The following is a 24,139-nucleotide window of genomic DNA, read 5'->3' as shown; positions in this document are numbered from 1 at the left end:
AGATTCTCTGTGGCGGTGTCAGATTGAGGGGACCTCCAGTCCAGGGTTCAACAAGTCTTTTATTTGTTTTCTTTTCAGATTTCTGTGGCTCTCTCGCTCGCATGTGGTCTCTCGACTCTCTCCGCTTTCCTCCCCCATCATGGCCTCGGACGCCCCTAATAAGGGAGACAGGTGATTAGATAATCCGCCTCAGCTGGGAAATCCACTCACCTGGCAACTGCTTCGTAGCCGGCTCCTGCACACGCCCTTCCCGCAGGAGACGCGCCGACCACGCCCCCTCCACAACCACCCTAACATTTGACAATTAAGCAATCATACAAAGCCACTCGGGGAAAAATCTTATTAATTTTTTCGACTCAACTCTCTCATTTGAGTCACACATCAAGAGTTTTATTATAACAGCCTTCTTTCACCTCTATAATATTGCTAAAATTCATCACATTTTGTCCACCAATTATCAATATTCATGTGTTTGTTACCTTTTGTCTTGACTACTTTAACATATTATTTTTAGGTCTCCCCCCCCCCCAAGTCCAGTATCGAAAGATTAGAGTTAATACAAAATGCGGCTGCTATAGTTTTGACTAAGACAACAAAGTTCAATCATATTACGTCTATGCTGGCCCATCTGCATTGGCTCCCGGTACACTTAAGATACAATTTTAAGGTTTTACTACTGACTTACAAAATACTTAACGGCTAAGCACCATCTTATCTCGCTGGTTGTATTGTATCCATTTACGTTTTGTCCAGAAATCTATGTTATTAGTGATTCCCTGAGCCCAAGAAGGATTGCAGGCTCTAGAGTGTTTTCTATTCGGCCTCCAGTACTCTGGTTAGAGGCCAGCTCAGTAGAAGCGTTTAAGTCCCATATTAAAACTCATCTACAGTATATACTTGAGCTTTAAAATAGACTCAGTCCATTTATTAGAATAAAATCATAGTTTTGTGTTATTAGAAAATAATTTATAATACCTCAAGAATTAATTTGCTCGTATGTACAAAATAGCACATACAAATAAAAAAAATGAGGCCACTGTACAAGGAAATGTAAAGTTTCAAAAAATAAAACTTGCAATTTCACCACGTTATTCTTGCAATATTAAACAATAAAATAGTTACACAATAAATTCAAAATTTTCTTGGAAAAAAATCTGGAAATGTTTTTAGAAGTTTTAATATAATGAGAATAAAGCCATATTGGACTGTATTATAAAAGTTTGTAAAGAAAAAGGATTGGTATAATGTGAATACAATTTTAACATGTCGTACTTTTACTATCAATTAAAGACTAAGTCATAATATTTTCAGGAAAAAGTTTTTTTATGAGAACATTGTGTTTAAAAAAAATAAATTACCACACTATTTGTGTAATATCAAACAAAAAAATTACAATGTTATGATGATAACATTTTCGAAGAAAATGTGCATTTAAAAAAATATGTATATACAGTATGTATGTGTATATGTGTATATGTGTGTATGTATATATGTATATATATGTGTGTGTGTGTATATGTATGTATGTATATATATGTGTATGTATGTGTATGTGTATATATATATATATATATATATGCGCTTCTTGGTATCCTCGCTGCTCCTTGGCGAGGCGCGGCACACAGCCAGTCCGTCATCGCGGTAAACCGTCATCACGGTAGATCTTGCGGAATTCTACAGAACTCAGGAAGCACATTTGGAACCTCAAAGACAATAATGTTGAATATTCAATAACATGGCAAATTCTTGCATCCAGCACACCTTACAACAGTGGTAATAAAAGATGCAACCTATGCTTAAAAGAGAAACTGTTTATTATATATCACCCAGAGCTGTCATCACTCAACAAGCGCAGTGAAATCATTTCAACATGCCGTCACAGACGGAAACACCTCCTCGGTAACACATGAGCCAATCACCACTCCCCTACGCCTGCCTGTACCCACCCTCTCTGTGCCCTATATAAACCATTGTATGTGAATGCTTCCATTGAAATCTCCTGATGATTGAGGAAAACCCTCATGAAACAGTTCTGTAGAGATGAAGTAGTCTTGTGATTTTTTCCACACATACATATACTATATATATATATATATATATATATATATATATATATATATATATATATATATATGTTATGATTTATTTATGTATTTATTTAATTTTTAAAATATATTTTATTATTATTACTATTAATTTTATATGTATTTTTTGTTTTTTTCCCCTCCTTCAGGGGGGGGAACTCGACAGGGCGGTTGCTGGGTGTTCCATCTCCATTGTTGGGGCCCTGCGGGTGGGGTGTGTGGTTCCTGCGGACTTGCGCTGGGTGGGCCGCACCGTGCTCCCCGGGGATGGGGATGGGCTCGTGGGGGCCTGGTTGCTGGTGGGGCGGGGCGGTTTTCTCTTCCAGTTGCGGGGAGTCTCTGGGTGCCCCGGGCGGGTCATCCCGCCTTTCTGGCCGTGTGGGGTTTGGTCTCTCGCTGGCTTGGGGTCTGGCCGTCCGCCGCTTCTCTCGTGCCCTGTCCTCTGCCGGGCACGTCTGTCTGCGGCTTGCTACTGGCTCTTCCGGGCGGCGCGGTGGGCTAGGTGGGGCCGGTGGTCCCTGGTTCCCTGGGCGCCAAACCTGCTGTTTGGGTTGGGCTCTTTGGTTGGCTGGGGCCGTACCCCAGCTCCCACGCACACTGGGAGTCAAATTGTACATACAAAAACACATTTACTCACACACACACACACACACACACACACACACACACACACACACACACACACACACACACACACACACACACACACTCACACACACACACACACACACACTCACACACACACACACACACACACACACACACACACACACACACACACACACACACACACACCGTTATTCATACATACAAACATACATACATAGGTACGCTCCCACATACATACACAAATACAGTAAATACCTACTTACTCCAAGTTCGTCCATCTACACGCACATTCACGTTACAAACATACACATACTGTACATATACATTCACTGTACAAACAAACATACATATACTGTACATGTACATTTACTGTACAAACATTTATATACACATCCTGTTCATATACAAGTACATATACATACAAACACTCATGCACATAATCACGTTTCATCAAACATATTTTAACGTTGTTGCCATAGGGTAAACTGGGTAACACATGGCACATTAACAAAGCTTAATTTATTGTTACTATAACAAACTACAAGATTAATATAGGTTGCCTCTCTGTCTTCCCCTCCATCTTTTGGTATTCCTTTTTTTTAATTTTTTATCTGTAGTTATCATTATGTATATGTATTGTTACATTTGAAAAACTGTATTGTTGATAATAGAGGTAAGCTATTGGTATTGTTCATGATCAATACGCTTTTTCTATTGGTACAAACTATTTGTATTGTTCCACTTGTAGTGTAAAAATGCTCATTGTCATTTCGATATAATTATTTATTTTGCTGATTGCTTCTTTGCTATCATTTTTACGTTCATATTTGTACATATTGTATATGCTGGTGTTGTTCTATTGTTGTTTTTGTTGTTATTGTTGTGTTTGCTGTTGTTGTTTTTGTCTCTCCATCTAATCCCCCTCTTATCCCCACAATTTCCCCCTATGTCTTCCTTTTTCTCTTTCTGTCCCCTCCCGCTCTGGCTCGGCTGCACCAAATGATAATATAAAACCATTTAATAAAGTCAAATTCACATAAGGCAACAAGAGAAGTATCCTACGCTTCTCTTTTGTAAAGTAAACCTGAACAGCTGATTTGGGCATCTACATCAACTATATGATTTGCCTGAGAAGCTGGACAGGACAAACAAATAAAATAAAATAAATAAAAATAAAATAAAAACGCCCTATAGCCCGCAGACTTTTTTTGGGCTCTGGTAATCACTAATAAGCCGGAGTCCTTTGAACCCAGATTTCTTGCCAGGACATATGGTACAATACAATCGGCAGGATAGGATGGAGCTAGACCGTGTAGTATTTTATGCGTAAGTCGTAAAGCCTTAAAGTCACATCTTAAGTGCACAGGAAGCCAGTGCAGGTGAGCCAGTATAGGCGTAATATGAGCAAACTTTCTTGTTCTTGTCAAAAGTCTAGCAGCCGCATTTTGTACCAACTGTAGTTTTTAATGCCAGACATAGGGAGACCCAAAAATAAAATGTTACAGTAAACAAGATGAGACGTAACGAAAGCATGAATAATGATCTCAGCGTCACTAGTGGACAAAATGGAGCAAATTTTAGCGATATTAAGATGATGAACGAAGGCCGTTTTAGTAACACTATTATTGTGTGACTGAAACGAGAGAGTTGGGTCGAAGATAATACCCAGATTCTTTACCGAGTCGCATTGTGTAATTGTTTGTGTTGACAAATGTTAAGGTGGTATTATCAAATAGGTGTCGGTGTCGAGCAGGACCGATAATCAGCATTTCCATTTCCTTGGCATTGAGTAGCAAAAAGTTAGCGGACATCCAATGTTTAATACTATTAAGACACGCCTCCAGCTGACTACAATCCGGCGTGTTGGTCAGCTTTTGGGTGTCATCAGCATAACAGTGAAAGCTAACACCATGTTTGCGTATGATGTCACCTAGCGGCAGCATGTATATTCTGAAGAGTGTATTAATCTTCTCATACACTGTACAATCACTAATGACGGTATTACGGAGAACACAATATTGCCACTTTGCTGCCACTTTTCTCCTGTGTGCTTCAGTGTTATTCGAGCCATTTTTCGCTGCACCACAGGAGGTATTTTCCTGTTATTGTTTTGGAACCACATGCCTGGAGATGAAAAAAAAAAAAAAAAAGTTCAGGAAGCTGGCGCTGAAGCCTCTCAGAGAAGTGAGGCCCACCTGAAGAAGTCAGAGGAGAATGAGATATTGGCCAAGTCAGGCCTTGTGGCTCAAAGCGAAGGCGAGGTATGTGTCGAGCTGCTGCGATGTGCGCCTTAAATTCTTCTTTCCACTCTTTCCTATCATCCTCCTCTCTGGTGGGAATGTTTGACCTTTGTTTGCAGCACGCGGCGCCCGCTGAGCTCCAACTGGCAGCTTGGCCGTTTTGTGTATTGTGCCACTTTTTATGTACACAAGAAGGAAATGGTGGAATGATATCATGGCATATTTGCAGTATGTGATTAAATAAGCGTGCAGATCTCTTGTTCTGCACTTCATTGGGGGGCTTAGGACTGAACCTTGTCTCTAAATGCATCCGTCAACTCAATGACTCAAAATATGTGGGAGGTTAGGACAAACCCTGTTTCCATATGAGTTGGGAAATTGCGTTAGATGTAAATATAAACGGAATACACTGATTTGCAAATCCTTTTCAACCCATATTCAGTTGAATGCACTACAAAAGACAAGATATTTGATGTTCAAACTCATAAACTTATTTTTTTTTTTGCAAATAATAATTAACTTACAACTTCATGGCTGCAACACGTGCCAAAATAGTTGGCAAAGGGCATGTTCACCACTGTGTTACATCACCTTTTCTTTTAACAACACTCAATAAACGTTTGGAAAATGAGGAAACTAATTGTTGAAGCTTTGAAAGTGGAATTTTCCCCAATTCTTGTTCAACAGTCCGGGGTCTCCGCTGTCGTATTTTACGCTTCATAATGAGCCACACATTTTCGATGGGAGACAGGTCTGGACTGCAGGCGGGCCAGGAAAGTACCTGCACTCTTTTTTTACGAAGCCACACTGTTGTATCACGTGCTGAATGTGTCTTGGCATTGTCTTGCTGAAATAAGCAGGGGTGTCCATGAAAAAGACGGCGCTTAGATGGCAGCATATGTTGCTGTATGTACCTTTCAGCATTAACAGTGCCTCCACAGATGTGTAAGTTACCCATGCCTTGGGCACTAATGCACCTCCATACCATCACAGATGCTGGGTTTTGAACTTTGCGTTGATAACGGTCTGGATGGTTTGCTTCCCCTTTGGTCCGGATGACACAATGTCGAATATTTCCAAAAACAATTTGGAATGTGGACTCGTCAGACCACAGAACAGTTTTCCACTTTGCATCAGTCCATCTTAGATGATCTCGGGCCCAGAGAAGCCGGCGGCGTATCTGGATGTTGTTGATAAATGGCTTTCGCTTTGGATTTTAGAGCTTACAGATGCAGCGACCAACTTTTTTTAGTGACAGTGGTTTTCTGAAGTGTTCCTGAGCCCATGTGGTGATATCCTTTAGAGATTGATGTCGGTTTTTGATACAGTGCCATCTGAGGGATCGAAGATCACGGTCATTCAATGTTTGTTTCCGGTTATGCCGCTTACGTGGAGTGATTTCACCAGATTCTCTGAACCTTTTGATGATATTATGGACCGTAGATGTTGAAATCCCTAAATTTCTTGCAATTGCGTTTTGAGAAACGTTGTTCTTAAACTGTTTGACTATTTGCTCACGCAGCTGTGGACAAAGGGGTGTACCTCGCCCCATCCTTTCTTGTGAAAGACTGAGCATTTTTAGGAAGCTGTTTTTATACCCGATCATGGCTTCCACCTGTTCCCAATTAGCCTGCACACCTGTGGGATGTTCAAAATAAGTGTTTGATGAGCATTCCCCAACTTTATCAGTATTTATTGCCACCTTTCCCAACTTCTTTGTCGCGTGTTGATGGCATCAAATTCTAAAGTTAATGATTATTTGCAAAAAAAAAATGTTTATCAGTTTGAATATCAAATATGTTGTCCCAACTCATTTGGAAACGGGGTTTGTAGACTGAATAACTAATGCTGTTAGCACGGATAAAATAATCAGGTAACACTTTAGTATGGGGAACTTATTTACCATTAATTAGTTGCTTATTAAAGTAACAATTGCTTAATTTATGTGATGACGCAGCGACTTGTCCAGGGATACCGCCCGAATGCAACCTAGATAGGCTCCAGCGACCCCCCCACCTCCCCAAAAGGGACAAACGGTAGTAAATGGATGGATGGAGCACTTAATTTAGAGTTATTTGGACACTAGAGGGGGCTTCACGGTGGCAGAGGGGTTAGTGCGTCTGCCTCACAATACGAAGTTCCTGCAGTCCTGGGTTCAAATCCAGGCTCGGGATCTTTCTGTGTGGAGTTTGCATGTTCTCCCCGTGAATGCGTGGGTTCCCTCCGGGTACTCCGGCTTCCTCCCACCTCCAAAGACATGCACCTGGGGATAGGTTGATTGGCAACACTAAATTGGCCCTAGTGTGTGAATGTGAGTGTGAATGTTGTCTGTCTATCTGTGTTGGCCCTGCGATGAGGTGAAGACTTGTCCAGGGTGTACCCTGCCTTCCGCCCGATTGTAGCTGAGATAGGTGCCAGCGCCCCCCGCGGCCCCGAAAGGGAATAAGCGGTAGAAAATGGATGGATGGATGGACACTAGAGGAACATATAAGGGTTAGGATTAGGGTTACTATTAAGCAATAATTCTGAGGTTATTGAGGGAAGACTCCTAGTAAATGGCTTACTGGTTTTGTAATAAGGCCATGCAGAATAAGGCATCAATAAGTACTTAATAATGACAAATCAAGAGCCAATATGTTGTTAATTTGCATGTTAATTAGCAACTAAAAAATGGTGAATACGTGTAACCCATATTAAAATCTTACCAATCATCATTATATGACAAAAATGTGTGATCCATCAATTCCAATCATCATCTTTCGCTTATCGGAAGTCGGGTCACTGTGGCAGCAGCCCAGGCAGGGAAGCACAGACTTCCCTCTCCCCAACCACTTCGTCCAACTACATCCCAACGTTTCCTGGGTCTTCCCCGTGGCCTCCTACGGGTTGGACGTGCCCGAACCACCTCATCAGGCTCCTCTCGATATGGAGGAGCAGCGGTTTTACTTTGAGCTCTTCCTGGATGACAGAGCTTCTCACCCTATCTCTAACAGAGAGCCCTGCCACGCGGCGGAGGAAGCTCATTTCAGCCGCTTATACCCGTGATCTTGTCCTTTGGGTCATAACCCAAAGCTCATGACTATAGGTGAGGATGCGAACGTAGATCGACCGGTAAATTGAGGGTTTTGCCTTCCGGCTCAGCTCCTTCTTCACCACAATGGATTGATACAGCGTCTGCTTTACTGAAGACCCCGCACCGATCCACTCTTCCCTCCCTCCTGAACAAGACTCCGAGGTGCTTGAACTCCTCCACTTGGGGCAAGATCTCCTCCCCAACAAAATGTGTGACATCATTAGATTTTTTTAAAATGTGCAAAAATACAGTTGTAATTTTGAGGGGAAAATTGTTTGTTTCTAACTATGAGTCGACATTATCCATACATACATCATACATTATTCTTCATAATTGAAAAAATAATTCAAAATTATTCTCGAGCACGGCCACAGCTGCTGCTCACTGCTCCCCTCAACTCCCCGAAGGTGGAACAAGGGAATGGATAAAATGCAGAGGGTAATTTCACCACACCAAGTGTGTGTTGGACTTTCAGTGGTACTTTAGCTTTAACATTTCAGAGTGAGTTTTAAAATATCTCTTAATGAGACACCTCGAGGGAAGAGAAACCGATTCCGATCAGGAGAAACCTGGAGAAAAACTATAGCAAAAGAGCTCAGGAGTAAGAGCCCGTCCCTTAAGACTGCCCCCGGATTAGCTGTTGACAGACCAGATGGAAATTCCTTGCTTCACCTCATGCGCAAGGCAGTCCAGAGGAGGACTGGTAGAGAGCTATTAGAGTCATATAGTTATTATAATATTTTTTTTTAAATATTACTAGAATGCAACGATTTAACCTTTACCATAATATTGTCTTAGTTCTAAAAATTGTTGTTAGAATAGAGTCATAGTTTTTGGAGAACAGTTTGTCCTCTGAGAAGGAATATATTTGCTACTGTAAGAATAGAAATGTACAAGAATAGTCATGATTTCAGGTAAAACGAATAAACTCATAATATTACGAGGGAAACATTTTAAGGAAGGGAGGAATTATCACATTTTTCTCAACAGGAGAAATATCAGATTTGATAAGTAAGTTAAAATACAAAAATGCACTGTAAATGACTACATTTTCCTTAAGGGTCTCTGCAGGTTTCAGCAAGTCAAATTAAAGACTTTAAAATATTTTTTTAAGACCATAATAAAAATAACTAAAGACAAGCCCTGTCATGGTTTAACTCTTATCTTACTGATAGGATGCAGTGCGTCTCCTATAACAGTGTGACCTCGGACTATGTTAAGGTAACGTGTGGAGTTCCCCAGGGTTCGGTCCTTGGCCCTGTACTCTTCAGCATCTACATGCTGCCGCTAGGTGACGTCATACGCAAATACGGTATTAGCTTTCACTGTTATGCTGATGACACCCAACTTTACATGCCCCTAAAGCTGACCAACACGCCGGACTGTAGTCAGTTGGAAGCATGTCTTAATGAAATTAAACAATGGATGTCCGCTAACTTTTTGCAACTTAATGCGAAAAAAACGGAAATGCTGATTATCGGTCCTGCTAGACACCGACCTCTATTTAATAATACAACTTTAACATTTGACAACCAAATAATAAAACAAGGTGACTCTGTAAAAAATCTGGGTATTATCTTCGACCCAACTCTCTCCTTTGAGTCACACATTAAAAGCGTTACTAAAACGGCCTTCTTTCATCTCCGTAATATCGCTAAAATTCGCTCCATTTTGTCCACTAAAGACGCCGAGATCATTATCCATGCGTTTGTTACGTCTCGTCTCGATTACTGTAACGTATTATTTTCGGGTCTCCCAATGTCTAGCATTAAAAGATTACAGTTGGTACAAAATGCGGCTGCTAGACTTTTGACAAGAACAAGAAAGTTTGATCATATTACGCCTGTACTGGCTCACCTGCACTGGCTTCCTGTGCACTTAAGATGTGACTTTAAGGTTTTACTACTTACGTATAAAATACTACACGGTCTAGCTCCAGCCTATCTTGCCGATTGTATTGTACCGTATGTCCCGGCAAGAAATCTGCGTTCAAAAGACTCCGGCTTATTAGTGATTCCTAGAGCTCAAAAAAAGTCTGCGGGCTATAGAGCGTTTTCCGTTCGGGCTCCAGTACTCTGGAATGCCCTCCCGGTAACAGTTCGAGATGCTACCTCAGTAGAAGCATTTAAGTCTCATCTTAAAACTCATCTGTATACTCTAGCCTTTAAATAGACCTCCTTTTTAGACCAGTTGATCTGCCGCTTCTTTTCTTTCTCCTATGTCCCCCCCTCCCTTGTGGAGGGGGTCCGGTCCGATGACCATGGATGAAGTACTGACTGTCCAGAGTCGAGACCCAGGATGGACCGCTCGTCGGGACCCAGGATGGACCGCTCGCCTGTATTGGTTGGGGACATCTCTACGCTGCTGATCCGCTTGAGATGGTTTCCTGTGGACGGGACTCTCACTGCTGTCTTGGAGCCACTATGGATTGAACTTTCACAGTATCATGTTAGACCCGCTCGACATCCATTGCTTTCGGTCCCTTAGAGGGGGGGGGTTGCCCACATCTGAGGTCCTCTCCAAGGTTTCTCATAGTCAGCATTGTCGCTGGCGTCCCACTGAATGTGAATTCTCCCTGCCCACTGGGTGTGAGTTTTCCTTGCCCTTTTGTGGGTTCTTCCGAGGATGTTGTAGTCGTAATGATTTGTACAGTCCTTTGAGACATTTGTGATTTGGGGCTATATAAATAAACATTGATTGATTGATTGAATTTCACATCCATTTAGACAAAAAAGTAGAAAGACAAAGGAAAATCAGAGGGCCAGAATTAATTACAAGTATATGATTTCATTCAATGCTCTTTCACATTATAAATAAAAAATGGTGAAACTAATATGGAGATTATTGTGTGTCTTTAGTACAAAAGGTGTTTTTTTTAGTATCTACATGCTGACGCTAGGTGACATCATACGCAAATACGGTGTTAGCTTTCACTGTTATGCTGATGACACCCAACTCTACATGCTCCTAAAGCTGACCAACACGCCGGATGTCCACTAACTTTTTGCAACTCAACGCCAAGAAAACGGAAATGCTGATTATCGGTCCTGCTAGACACCGACATCTATTTAATAATAACACCTTAACATTTGACAACCAAACAATTACACAAGGCGACGCGGTAAAAAAAAACCTGGGTGTTATCTTCGACCCGACTCTCTTGTTTGAGTCACACATTAAGAGTGTTACTAAAACGGCCTTCTTTCATCTCCGTAATGTCTCTAAAATTCGTTCCACTGTGTCCACTAGCAACGCTGAGATCATTATTCATGCGTTCGTTACTTCTCGTCTCCCTACGTCTAGCATTAAAAGATTACAGTTGGTACAAAATGCGGCTGCCAGACTTTTGACAAGAACAAGAAAGTTTGATCATATTACACCTATACTGGCTCTCCTGCACTGGCCACCTGTGCACCTATGATGTGACTTTAGGGTTTTACTACTTACGTATAAAATACTACACGGTCTAGCTCCATCCTATCTTGCCGATTGTATTGTACCATATGTCCTGACAAGAAATCTGCATTCATAGAACTCCAGCTTATTAGTGATTCCCAGAGCCCCAAAAAAGTCTGCGGGCTATAGAGCGTTTTTTATTCGGGCTCCAGTACTCTGGAATGCCCTCACGGTACCAGATAGAGCTGCTACCTCAGTTGAAGCACACAGGCCATGGACGAAGTGTTGGCTGTCCAGAGTCGGGACCCGGGGTGGACCGCTCGCCTGTGCATCGGTTGGGGACATCTCTGTGCTGCTGACCTGTCTCCACTTGGGATGGTCTCCTGCTGGCCCCACTATGGACTAGACTCTTTGTCATGATCCGCTGCTCGGATCATGTCATTTTCTGTTTTTGTTCTGTTTTTGTATCACATCCTGTTTAGTATTTGTCTTCCTTAGTTCCTGGTGGCACTTCCTGTTTGTTTCCGTTGCCATAGTCACGTATTAGTGTCACCTGTCTTTTGTTTTTGATGCGCACCTGCCTCCTAATTACTATCCTTATATAAACCTGCCTTTTCCGTTACTCATCCCCGCATTCTAGCTTTTGTTCCGTACAACAGGTGACAACGCTGTTTCCGAATTGTGGTAAAAATACGATTTATTGTTCTTGTTAGCTTCCACGCTACTCTAAAGGCGCTAGCTCCCATGCTAGCGCCTTTAGTTTCTTTAGATTGATTTTTTTGACACTGAAATTATGTAACTGAATTGTTTTAAAACAAATTATGCGGACAATTGTATTGCAAAAGTCAGTGTTTTAAAATTCAGCGTATAATAATTCAGTGTAAAAAAAAAGCAGTCTTTTAAATTCAATGTATAAAAATTTAATGTAAAAAAAAAATCTGTTTTAAAATTCAGTATAAAAAAAAGCGTACAAAAAGTTCACTGTATGAAACCGAAAGCTTTTTGACACTGAATTAATCCAACACATTTTTTTGCTTTTGAATAAAAAAATTATACTGACAATTTCATTGAAAAAAAACTATCGAAGGGACACACCTTGTTATATTTGGACCTGGGTTTAGGATCCGATCAATCGAACAGACGGCATAATCAGTTTTTCTTGCCTTAGCATTTTCTGTTTGGCGTTTAATGCGGCTGTACTTGTGAATATAGTTGGCCCCCTGGATATTTAGCTCGGTCGAGTTTGTCATTGGTGTGGTTCTATTTTGTTTTCTAAATTCTATATTCTCCGCAGATTCCCAAATGAACCATTTTAGGAGGGCAGGGCCAAACAGTACCAATATTGCTAACCCACATGCTATGGGCCACCTAAGTCACCGAAGTGTCATCTCTGCTGAATCACTACTGTGGTCAGTAGTTTGAAAATACTTCACTGTTTTTTGCGTCTGCTTGACTCTAGTTGTCGTGTGAGTTTGCACTATCACTGGACTTCGCTTCACTTTCCTTATCAGAGGATTCAACAGATATGACCTTTTTACAATGTGCTATGTGTACCCAGGTTGGTCTTTCCGCTATTTTTACTGCTGTCGGGGTTGTTAACAGTACCTGGTACGGTCCCTCCCACCTTGGAGAATGCCAATGTTTTCTTTTTAAAACTTCTTGTCAGAACCCACTCTCCTGGTTCCACTAGGTCTGTTATCTGTGGAGACACAACAGGTTTATCGTTACTTTCTGTCTCTTTTAGCTTCTCCAGCATCTTGCGCATATTATCTGCTAAATTTGGTTCATTATTAGGTTCCCATTGATTTTTGAAATTTGGTAGCTGATAAGGTCTTTCAAATATTATTTCATATGTGTGAGTCCTGTTGTGCTTGTAATGTTCATGTACATTTTTACAAAATCTATACATTCTGTCCATGGACGTTTTGTTTCTTCCATACATTTCTTTAGTCTATTTTTAATTGTTCCGTTTTTCCTTTCCACGAGTACTGCACTTGGATTTTGAAATCAATGCGGAATAATGATCTTGTATTCTTGATTAATTGATTTACAAAATGTGATCCATTGTCATTGTATAGTTTTTCGGGTGTACCATATCTTGGTATTATATCTTTGCATAATGCTTTTGCTACTGTTAGCGCATCTGCTTTTCCTGTAGGAAACATTTTTACTCACTTTGAAAATGCATCTACTATGACCGGACAATACAAATTTCCTTCACTCTTATTTAGTTCAATAAAATCCATGCATAGATGTTGGAACGGGTGTTGTGGTTTGGGGAATTGGCCTCGTTGTGGGCGCATATTCCCTTGTGGATTGTGCTTCGCACAGGTCATGCATGAACTACAAACATTTTTTGAATAATAATAAAAGCTGTAGGTAGTATAGAACTTCTGTATAAGGTTCACCATCCATTCTGTTGAGACATGAGTACAACCATGGCTCAAAACTGCTGCCCACTTATACAGATTTTTTGGTAAGATTGGTTTATTTTCTGGACATACATAGATGTCTTCTTTGTTCACCGTGGCTCCGTTTTTTATCCATTTATCTTTTTTTTTTAGAGTACTTTGTTGTTTCATGTCTTCTAGTATATCATTATTCATTTCGCTAGTTTGTAGTTTAAAAACTTGTATTTCTTCTTCTGCTGCTTGTTTTGCTGTTTTATCCGCAAGGGCAGTACCTAGTGATATTGCGTCCGTTCCGTTTGTGTGTGCCGCACATTTGCATATTGCTATTTTAGCTGGCAACTGTACTGCTTTTAATAATTATTTTAATAGCTCCCCATGTGTTACAGGTTTTCCTGTTGACGTGATCATTCCTTTATTTTGCCAGTGTTGTGCAAATGTGTGCACTGTTGAAAATGCATATTGGCTATCTGTGTGTATTGTAACCTTTTGATCTTTCATTAATTTACATGCTTCTGTTAGTGGCTCTAGTTTTGCAGCTTGCGCTGAGTAATTTAAAGGTAATTTGAGAGCTTTCAACACTATAGTTGCTGTGACAACCGCACATTCTGTTCTATTTTTCCCATTTTCCCCTTTTTGTGCAGACCCATCTACAAACAAGACTTCTCCCTCCCTCCGTGAGAGGTTTGTCTTGTAAGTCAGGTCTGGGTTTAGATGTTTGTTCTGCTCACTGTTGACAGTCATGTGGTTCTCCGTCACTGGGATAAGGAATTAATGTTGCTGGATTAAGTGTTGTGCATCTTTCTATTGTCAGATGTGGTTGAGAGAGTAACGTTGCCATACAGGATAAGTGTCTAGCTGGTGATAAGAGCGTTAGATTAGTTTGTAGTAACAGTGCTGACACAGCATGAGGCAATTTTAGGGTTAATGGGTGGAACAGTACAATTTGACTACTGCTATCAACTGCCATAGATGCTGCCACCACAGCTCGCACACACTGAGGAAGTGCGCATGCTACATTGTCTAATTTAGATGAGAAGTAGGCCACATGCCTTTGTTTAGCGCCATGTTGTTGTAGCAACACAGATGTCATAAAATGGCCTCTACAGTCTACCATTTGTATGAACGGTTTGCTATAGTCTGGTAAGGCTCTAGCAGAAATTGTATTTCCACTTAGTTTTATTCCTGGAAAATGTTCTCTACATGTAGTTCTACATGCTCCAGTGTCGCACAAAAATTTGATTTCTTTGCCGTTTATTTAAATTGTTATTTCTGGTTTACTCGTTGTTTGTTTACTTAAGTTCTCATAACTTTGTATGTCCTCATGATCACTCCGATCATTTTATTTGTCTTTTGGCGTTGTCTCCTGACCTAGTCATGCTGAGAAACCTTGATTGTTGTCTTTTTTGTCAGGACAGTCTCGTGCCAAATGTCGTTCTTTTCCACAACACCAACATGCAGTAGTGTGCCACTGCTGTTGTTGTCATTGTTGTCCTCTTCCTAAGTTCTATCCACCTCAACCTGGTCGTCTTCGTCCTCTAAACTGTCCTTTACCTCGCCCTCTATTTTGGTTGTTATATATTTCGCTATTTCCCTGCTTGTAGTACAATGTGTCAGTATCTGCTTTGGCCTTCTTTCTATTTGTAACTTTTTCTGCATGTAATGCATGAGTTATGTATTCATCCAATGTTCCTGTGGGCAATCCGATGTAATGTTTGTTCACCCACTCATTTATGGCTTGTCTGGAGTTTGCATGCAGAATGTTTTTTAATTGTTGTTGGTAAGGTCCCTGTGGATCAGCATTTTCATTTAGTCCACTGTGTTGTTTAAATGCTTTTTCTAGTCTTTGTTAATAATCTTCAAATGTTTCTTAATGTTGTTGTTTTGTTTCTTACCAATTTAGTGTAATTCACTCTCTTTTGAAACCTTTGTTCTACTCGTGTCATTAGGTCTCGCACTCTATTACTTAGGTCGTCATGGTCATGCTCTAATGGTATTCTTCTTCCGTCTTGCATATCTAATCCCATGGGATCCCAATTGCCTCTTGCTTGGTGCCATTTCGAGCCCAATGCTGTCATCCAGGCTGTCTTTGTCTCTATCCCATTAAGGTGATAGAATCTGCGGAGGTTTTCCATTCCCTCGAGGAACTGTGTTACGTCCTCGGTGTATGGTGTTACCTCTTCTAATGCTTTTTTAACATTTACCAAAGTCCATGTTCTGTGTACTAGAAGTGTTGGGGCTTGTCTCTCTCCTCCTGCATGTGGATTAGCTACTTCAATTAATGGATATAATTCTCCATTGTCAAAATTATCGTCTTGAGTTGGCGTTTTAGGTTTGGGCGAAAACACTACCCCTTGCTTTTTGGACCATTTCAGGTCTGAGTTTTTTGGGTCTCTTTTTGATCTTACTGTTGGTTGTTCCGATACATTTTCATTATATGGCGGTGGATTTTGTAATTTGTTTAGGTCTGGATATAATGCTGAGCTACATTTGGTTGTTACTGGAGCGCCGGGTGTGGCGGCTTCTGTCTGTACTTCTTCCTCACTTGACTCTTCCTCACTATCTTCCCTTACAACTTGCCTATTTCTTCTCCTAACTGGGCCTGTTTCTAAATCTTCTGCTCTATGAAACATAAGCTGTTCATCTTTCTTAGCCCTTTCTTTTTCCTCTTCTCTTCCTTTACTTTCCCTTTCTTCCTGTTTTTCCTTTCTTTTCTTTCTTTCCCCGTTTTCTCTATTTTGAGCCAACCTCATCTTCATCCATTCTGGCCAGTTTTTTTGTGTTTTTTCCGCATTTTTGTATTATTGATTCCCGCAGCTTTATTATATCACTTACTTTGAGGCTTCCGGTAAATTCATGTTTAGAGATCCAGTCATTGAGAAATATCAGTAAGTCTGGATTTGCTTTTTCTACTGCTTTCCAGTCTTTACATTTTAACTTGTCTTTTGGACTAACCTTTGGTTTACTTGTCCCCTTTCCCATTATGAGAATTTGGAGTAATCCGTCGTCCCCTACAGAGCCGAACTTTTAAGGATTTATTTTGTCTATGTTGTAAGATAGTGGTTTAATTTATTATTGTGGTACACGTCGCTTTAGCTGGAGGTTTTATCCCCCAGTGGAGGTGTCTTACCTAGTGTGTCAACAATAACCCAATATTACTTCTCACAACTTTAGTATGGAGTGATCGCCTAGTGGCAATCACTCCCACACACTCTCACGTTCACACCTTTCACACACGTTTTACTGAAGTTTCAGTTTCCGCAGACTAAGTCGTCTTTCTTTGGACTCTTTACCTGTTAGAGCCTTGGATTCACAGGGTTTGTCTATGCGGCGTAACCCTTAGTCACACGCTTTTTCTATGCGTCATAACCCTTAGTTACACACTTTTTGTATGTTTCGTAACCCTTGGTTACACGCTTTTTATATGCTTCGCAACCCTTAGTTACACACTTTTTTTTTATACGTCGTAACCCTCAGTCACACGTTATTTTTCCTTTGTAATTTAAAACATACTCACTGAAATCTGCTTTCCTTCCTCTTGTCCTTGGTTCCCCGTCAGTCCTTGGATCCCAACCCGGGGTGAATAAAATCAGCTCCTCAATGGGGGATGGTATGCCATGGTCTTATGGTTTTACTCACCCGGCTGGAATCGTCAGACGTGTTGGAATCCGGCTTGAAGGACCAAGGAGATGTCAGGTTCAAACACTGATGACATCTAACAATCAGACAAGAAGCAAGGAAACATACAGAAACAGAGTTCACTTTACCTCGAGGAGACACGTGTTTTGGCCTGTACTCTAGTTACAGATCCAAACTACGTTCTAAAAAAAAAGCCAGCGTGCCTCCTCTATTTATTAGGAAAGTCCCTATTACATCACTGTGACTGAGGGAAAGGGGGTAGACTCGGCAACTGCACTTAGACACAATATATGACTATACAAAAATGCAACTATGTTGTCACTTGGTGCTATTGCCCAGTCTGTGCTTGGTCTGGTCCCAGAACACAATGTTCAGCCTTGGTAGTCAGCAGGCGGAGTACTGATGCCATCACCCAGTCTCTGTTTTGTCTGGTCCCGGTACCCAATGTTCAGCCTTGGCAGTCAGCAGGCCGAGTCTGGACAAAAAACTCATAAAAAACGGCTATCAATCTCTCAGATTGCTAGCTCTGCACAAATACAGAAATACCACTTCAGCACAAATTGACAATACTTTATAGTAACGGCCCTAAAGCATAAAGTTATGATGATAATATATACATGATTATTCTAACAAAAAGCCAGCATCTGTGATGGTACGGGGTGCCCCAGGCATCGATAACTTACACATCTGTGACGCACCATTAATGCTGAGAGGTACATACAGGTTTTGGAACAATATATGCTGCCATCTAAGCGCCGCCTTTTTCATGGACGCCCCTGCTTATTTCAGCAAGACACATTCAGCACGTGTTACAACAGCGTGCGGGTACTTTCCTGGCCCGCCTGCAGTCCAGACCTGTCTCCCATCGAAAATTGTGTGGCGCATTATGAAGCGTAAAATACGACAGCGGAGACCCTGGACTGTTGAACGACTGAAGCTCTGCATAAAACAAGAATGGGAAAGAATTCCACTTTCAAAGCTTCAAAAAATTACGTTCCTCAGTTCCCAAACATTTGTTGAGTGTTGTTAAAAGAAAAGGTTATGTAACACAGTAGTGAACATGCCCTTTCCCATCTACTTTGGCACGTGTTGCAGCCATGAAATTCTAAGTTAATCATTATTTGAAAAAAAAAAAAAGTTTGAGTTTGAAGATCAAATATCTTGTCTTTGTATTGCATTCAATTGAATATAGGTTGAAAAGGATTTGCAAATCATTGTATTCCGTTTATACTTCCTATAACACAATTTTCCAACTCATTGGAAACGGGGTTTGTATATTAAGTTGAATCTTGCATTGTTGTGCAAGTATTTAGGCCTTTTTAATATCTTCAATTGGATCAATCACTGATATTTTTTTACTTTTACATGATCATTCTATATTTATTTTCACCACAATGTTTTTAAATGTTTAACCTCCTTAATGGTTCCAAATGTGGGTCCTAACCCGAATTGTGACATCTGTGAAAACACTTGGATATAACATAACACTACAAATATAACACTATACGTTTCCATCCACCGCCTTCAACAATACATTCAATTGAACATTCTGGAGCCACCCATCCAAGTCCAATTTTTTGGGCTTTGCTGTGGGCTTTTGTTAAGTTTTCTCCGCTGCAATGCTAAACTGTAACAACACACTAGCTGGTGGTGCTTGATAAATTCTGACCGGCCAGCACAGGTTCCGTTTTGTAGTTAGGTTATAGCGTAGAAACATTTAAAAACAAGATTTAAGTTCATGCATGTTTTAAATAAGTAGCGTTAATAGATTTTTAAGACCTTTCAAAATCATATTTAAGATCTTCTTTGAGTTTTTAGGCCTTAAATTTGAATTGTTGGATTTAGTGCTTTTTAAGCTTTTTAAGATTCCGTGGATAGCCTGTGTACAGGAGGAATACAATGCCCTACCACCGCAGTGTGTGACCAGCAGCCATCAGCAGGTACAAATGGAACATCATTTAAAACGGCAATGAACAGTTTCTCCAATTACATTTTGGGCTGTTTTGCCTTTTTCTTCCCGGCTTCCCTTGACATTTTGGTCATTTTGGGTCTTCCCGGGACTCTTGGAACTCAGGTTTAGGGTAAGAATATTTTTGACAATACTTGTCATTTTTCCCATTTTTGGCTTTTTTTGCCTTTTTCTTCTCTAGATACACAGATCAATTATTTTACTATTTTTTATAGTAAATAAAAATGGCCTTTGCATGAACTGAACCTGTCAGTGTGTCAAATGAAGACAGTCTCCTGCGCCATCACAGGCTGAAAGATTATCGTTCCCGCCTTCCCTCATCATCTGTAATCTTTTCTACATTTCATTTTTTTTCCATGAGAGTTAATCTCGACCACAAAGAAGATGGACATTTATCACATTGACTTCATTTTCTCCACGGCAGCGAGAAAGCTTCCTCCCTCGCTTCATGCCTTTCATCGTCTCCTTCCCGCACCGCAGCTCACATGGGTGTGTGAAGGATCCTTTGCAGGTCACATGATCTTACAGGTTAGGTGTACGCAGGGGCGTCACTAGACCCAATACTGTACTGGGGCACACCTCGGGCACAAATAATTCATGTGAGCGTGCAAAGCGCGCAAGCAAAAATATTTTTAGCACTTATTTATCATAAAAAATACATAAATAGTGCTTCAAACTTTGAAATCATATCAGATTATGTTGTATGGATCTTTGATTAACCACCTGAAATTAACTAATGCATTTGGCCTACTTGTGCACTTTTTTTTACTTCAGACTTCTGAACTGTTACTGGTAAAAGCAAAAAGAAAGAGCAATTAATCTTTTTGAAATATTTATTTGCAGTAATCGTCTGCAAATTTAACATCTACAAAAGTAAAACAAAAAAATAAAGCACCCCTACATTTCTGGATTGTTTTATATTATTCAATTTCCATTTATGGCAATGTGGCTAATCCTATTTCAGATACACAAAACTATAAAATATAAACAAAACAATAATAATAGTGAGTATTTTAGCAAAAGGCAAACCGACTAACAATTTGGAGGAGGACTCAGGACAGACATGGAAATATATATATTTTTTAATCTAAATGGGGCAACAAAACCCAACATTTTCAGCCATCTTTCTGGTAAAATATACAGAAATGTTACTATTTTTTCTGGAAACAAAACCAGATGCTTTAGCTGTAGCCATTTTTTCTGGTGACAAAACAAGATTATTTTAGTCAAAGACAAACCGATTAACAAGACAAGTCTACTGTGCTATTTTTCTATGAAATAAACTTGAATGGTTTAAAAATTTGGCTCACGACTTGATGATATGGAAAAATGTTTTTCTTCCTGAAGATAAACCATTTGAGAAGCACTCAACTCATACTTGCTTACTCAAAATCATCATTGATGCAGAACCAGCAGACAATAACCAACATTATGTTTCATGTTCATTGGAAATTCACCCGACAGCTCATACAGCAAATGAATATGTTTGTTTTGATACAAGGAATAACGTTAGCTAACTTAGCATGAACTTAAGACAATTATGTTACTTGGCTAGCTAGGACTTCACTTACATTTCTCATTCCTCGCTGCTTCTTCCCTCTTGCAGGCGAATAACTTTCTTAAATCCATCCAGGAATTACAGTTTGAGTCAAACCAAAATCAAAATAATATAATTAACAAATTGTTGTTGGCTAACGTTACCTACCTCACGCAGTGATTCTCATCCTCTCTCTCTCTCTCTGTCTCTCTCTCTCTCAACTGAAGTCTCCAAACGTGAATAAATTACCATATTAATTAGCCATGTGCTCATTGTTACGTGGAGTGAATACAGTGGCAATCAATTACCATACTAAGTAGTATGTGCGCTGTAGTCTATGTTATGTAGACTTAAAACTCTAAGGGTTTTTTTTTATTTATTGGTGACATTTTTACTGGGGCACTACAGATCAATACTGGGGCACGTGCCCCAGTGAAATCTGTCTGGCGATGCGGCTGGGTGTACGATTGTTTTGGTGCCATTTGAGGTATATCTTTGATAAGGCCCAAGATACTGACTTACCCTTCGGAAAAAGGCCGTCATAACAGCGCCAGGATTTGCGGAAAACGGACCCTTCTGAAATATACTGTTTAAGGTTGTTTTTAGGTTGAAGCAACTGGAAGAAAAATAGATTTCACTACAGGCCTTAAAGAAATTAGTTGCAAAATTGACCCTTCTGAAGATTGCTATTATCTTTTTTGTAGCTGAGATAGGCACCAGCGCCCCCCCCGCGACCCCAAAGGGAATAAGCGGTAGAAATGGATGGATCCTGATGTGATCTCCAAATGTGGTAATGGAGGTTTTCAAAAAATTGTGACTCTGAAAAGTAAAATTTTCTTTTAATTCGGTGTCCTGCAAAGATCCCCAATGACCTCTCGGCCCGGAAAATGTCATTGTGCCCACTGGGTTGAGTTTTTTCTTGCTCTGATGCGGGATGTCGTTGTGGCTTGTGCAGCCATCTGAGACACTTGTGATTAGGGGTTTATAAATAAACTTTGATTGATTGAAATGTTTTTTTTTAAGACCCTGAAAAAAATACATTTCCCTAGAGGCCAGATATGTTTGCTGAAAATTGAACTCTTAAATGTGATGTATAAGGCTCTTGTCCCGTCCCAGTGAGGGAAAAAAAGGTGATCCGACTCCTCATGTCCAAAAAGCAACCTGAAGACATTTTCAATATTTGCTGAAAATTGACACCTTTGAAGACAGCCATTTTCTGCCATATTTTGGATCCCATGAAGTGCTGTTGAAACCACTTGAGGAAAAAAAAAGTGTGGCAAGTCTCCAATGTTAATTGCTGGAAATTGACTCTCTTCCAATTTGGGGTCTGCTGGGACCCCAGAGGACTTGGGTGTCAAACTCTGGCCCGCGGGCCAGTTATGGCCCGCCGTGTAATTTAATTTGGTCCTTGAGGCAATATCAAATCAACATTAGAGCTGGCCCACCGGTATTTTACAGCGGCGGTGCCGCCAATACTCATACTTGCCAGCCCTCACGATTTTCCCGGGAGACTACCGAATTTCAGTGCCCCTCCCGAAAATCTCCCGGGGCAATCATTCTCCTGAATTTCTCCCGATTTGCACCCGGACAATACTATTGGAGGCGTGCCTTAAAGGTACTGCTTTTAACATCCTCTACGACCTGTCATCACATCTGCCTTTCCTCTTTACAAACAACGTGCTTGTCCAGTCACATAATATATGCGGCTACTACACTCACATAAGTGAATGCAAGCATACTTGGTCAACAGCCATACAGGTCACACTGAGGGTGGCCCTATAAACAACTTCAACACTGTTACAAATATGCGCCACACTGTGAACCCGCACAGAAACAAGAATGACAAACACATTTCGGGAGAACATCCGCACCGTAACACAACAGAACAAATACCCAGAACCCTTTGCAGCACTAACTCTTCCGGGATGCTACAATACACCCCCCCCCCCCTCTACCAAAACACCCCCCCTCCAATGTATTAGCCTGTGGAAAAAGTTAATATTCATATTTACCCCAGAAGGCTGCAAATAGAAAAGAGGCATTACATTTTTTATTGACATTTTATTTAATATACCGTTGATGTTTTTCCAATTTGTTTTTTGAAAGTTGATTTTGTACTATTTAGTTATATAAGCGTTGCTTGTTCCATTGTCAGTGTTAAAGCAAATCAGTGTAGAAAACTGAGCAATTATTAATATTTTATTCATGCACTTTATCTTGCTACTTCAAGGCTTGACTGTTTGATTCATTCATTATTGTTATTTTATTTTCAAATTTATTGTTAGCCTGTGGAAAAAGTTTATTTCGATATTTACCTCAGAAGGCTGCAAATAGAAAAGAGGCATTCAATTTTTATTAAAATTGTATTTGATATGCCATTGATATATTTTTTATTATTAATATTATTATTTGAAACTCGATTTTGCATGTCACTATAAAGATATATAAGCCTTGCTTGTTCAATATTCAATGCAAAACTTGTTTGGGTCCCTATTAAAAGGTTAATTTGTTGAACCTTGGCCTGCGACTTTGTTCAGTTTTAAATTTTGGCCAACTCTGTATTTGAGTTTGACACCCCTACCCAAGGACCTCCCATATTGTAAACATTCTGTTGAAGCAACCCCGGAAAAAAAAGATTTCAGTAGAGGCCCGATGTAATTTGTTGAAATTGAACCCTTCTAAAAAGTACCCATGAAGATGATTATTGGGTCCTACTGATGTTACAAACTCAAAGAAATTTCACATCAGACCTGAAGAAAATAAATGGACCCTTCTGAAAAGTGTCATTACCTTTGTTTTTTTTTATTTCAGGTCCTGCTCAGACTCCCAATGAGGGCCAGGATTAGGGCCGTTGGGGCAACCTTTAAAAATGTGTGTACTGTACTCCTCAAGGCCCGACGTATTTTGCTGAAAATAAACCTCTCTGAAAAGTGAGGTTTGTGGCTATTTTCGTGTCCTGTCAGAACCCAAACTAGGGTCCGGGATGTTTTTTTTCTGCATCCCAGACTAGAAAGATGCTATGGAAGCAATTTAGGAAATAAACTGATTTTGCAACTGAGCCAGACAAAATGGAACCCTCTAAAACAGACCTGGGAAAATTGACGCTTTTCAATCTGGCCAACCGGGTATTCCCAAATAATTTCTTTAGATCTTTAAAATGGAAACTGTAGCTGCCATGATGATG

At 40.3% G+C, this 24,139-nt stretch overlaps 1 long non-coding RNA gene across 1 annotated transcript; it reads right to left on the bottom strand.

The window, feature by feature from the left end:
- Positions 1–1,791: 1,791 nt before the first annotated feature.
- LOC133535636 (uncharacterized) lies at positions 1,792–17,629 on the bottom strand. Its single transcript, XR_009802267.1, has 4 exons — positions 17,578–17,629; positions 17,328–17,482; positions 13,008–13,101; positions 1,792–2,681 (listed from the first exon to the last, which is right to left on the bottom strand). It is a non-coding gene; the product is annotated as an uncharacterized LOC133535636 (long non-coding RNA).
- Between the last annotated feature and the right edge of the window lie 6,510 nt (positions 17,630–24,139).

Source organism: Nerophis ophidion, linkage group LG16 (genome assembly GCF_033978795.1).
Source record: "Nerophis ophidion isolate RoL-2023_Sa linkage group LG16, RoL_Noph_v1.0, whole genome shotgun sequence".
Lineage (NCBI taxonomy): Eukaryota > Metazoa > Chordata > Actinopteri > Syngnathiformes > Syngnathidae > Nerophis > Nerophis ophidion.
Note: the sequence above shows the minus strand (reverse complement) of the source record. Positions and strands in the feature narration are given on the sequence as shown.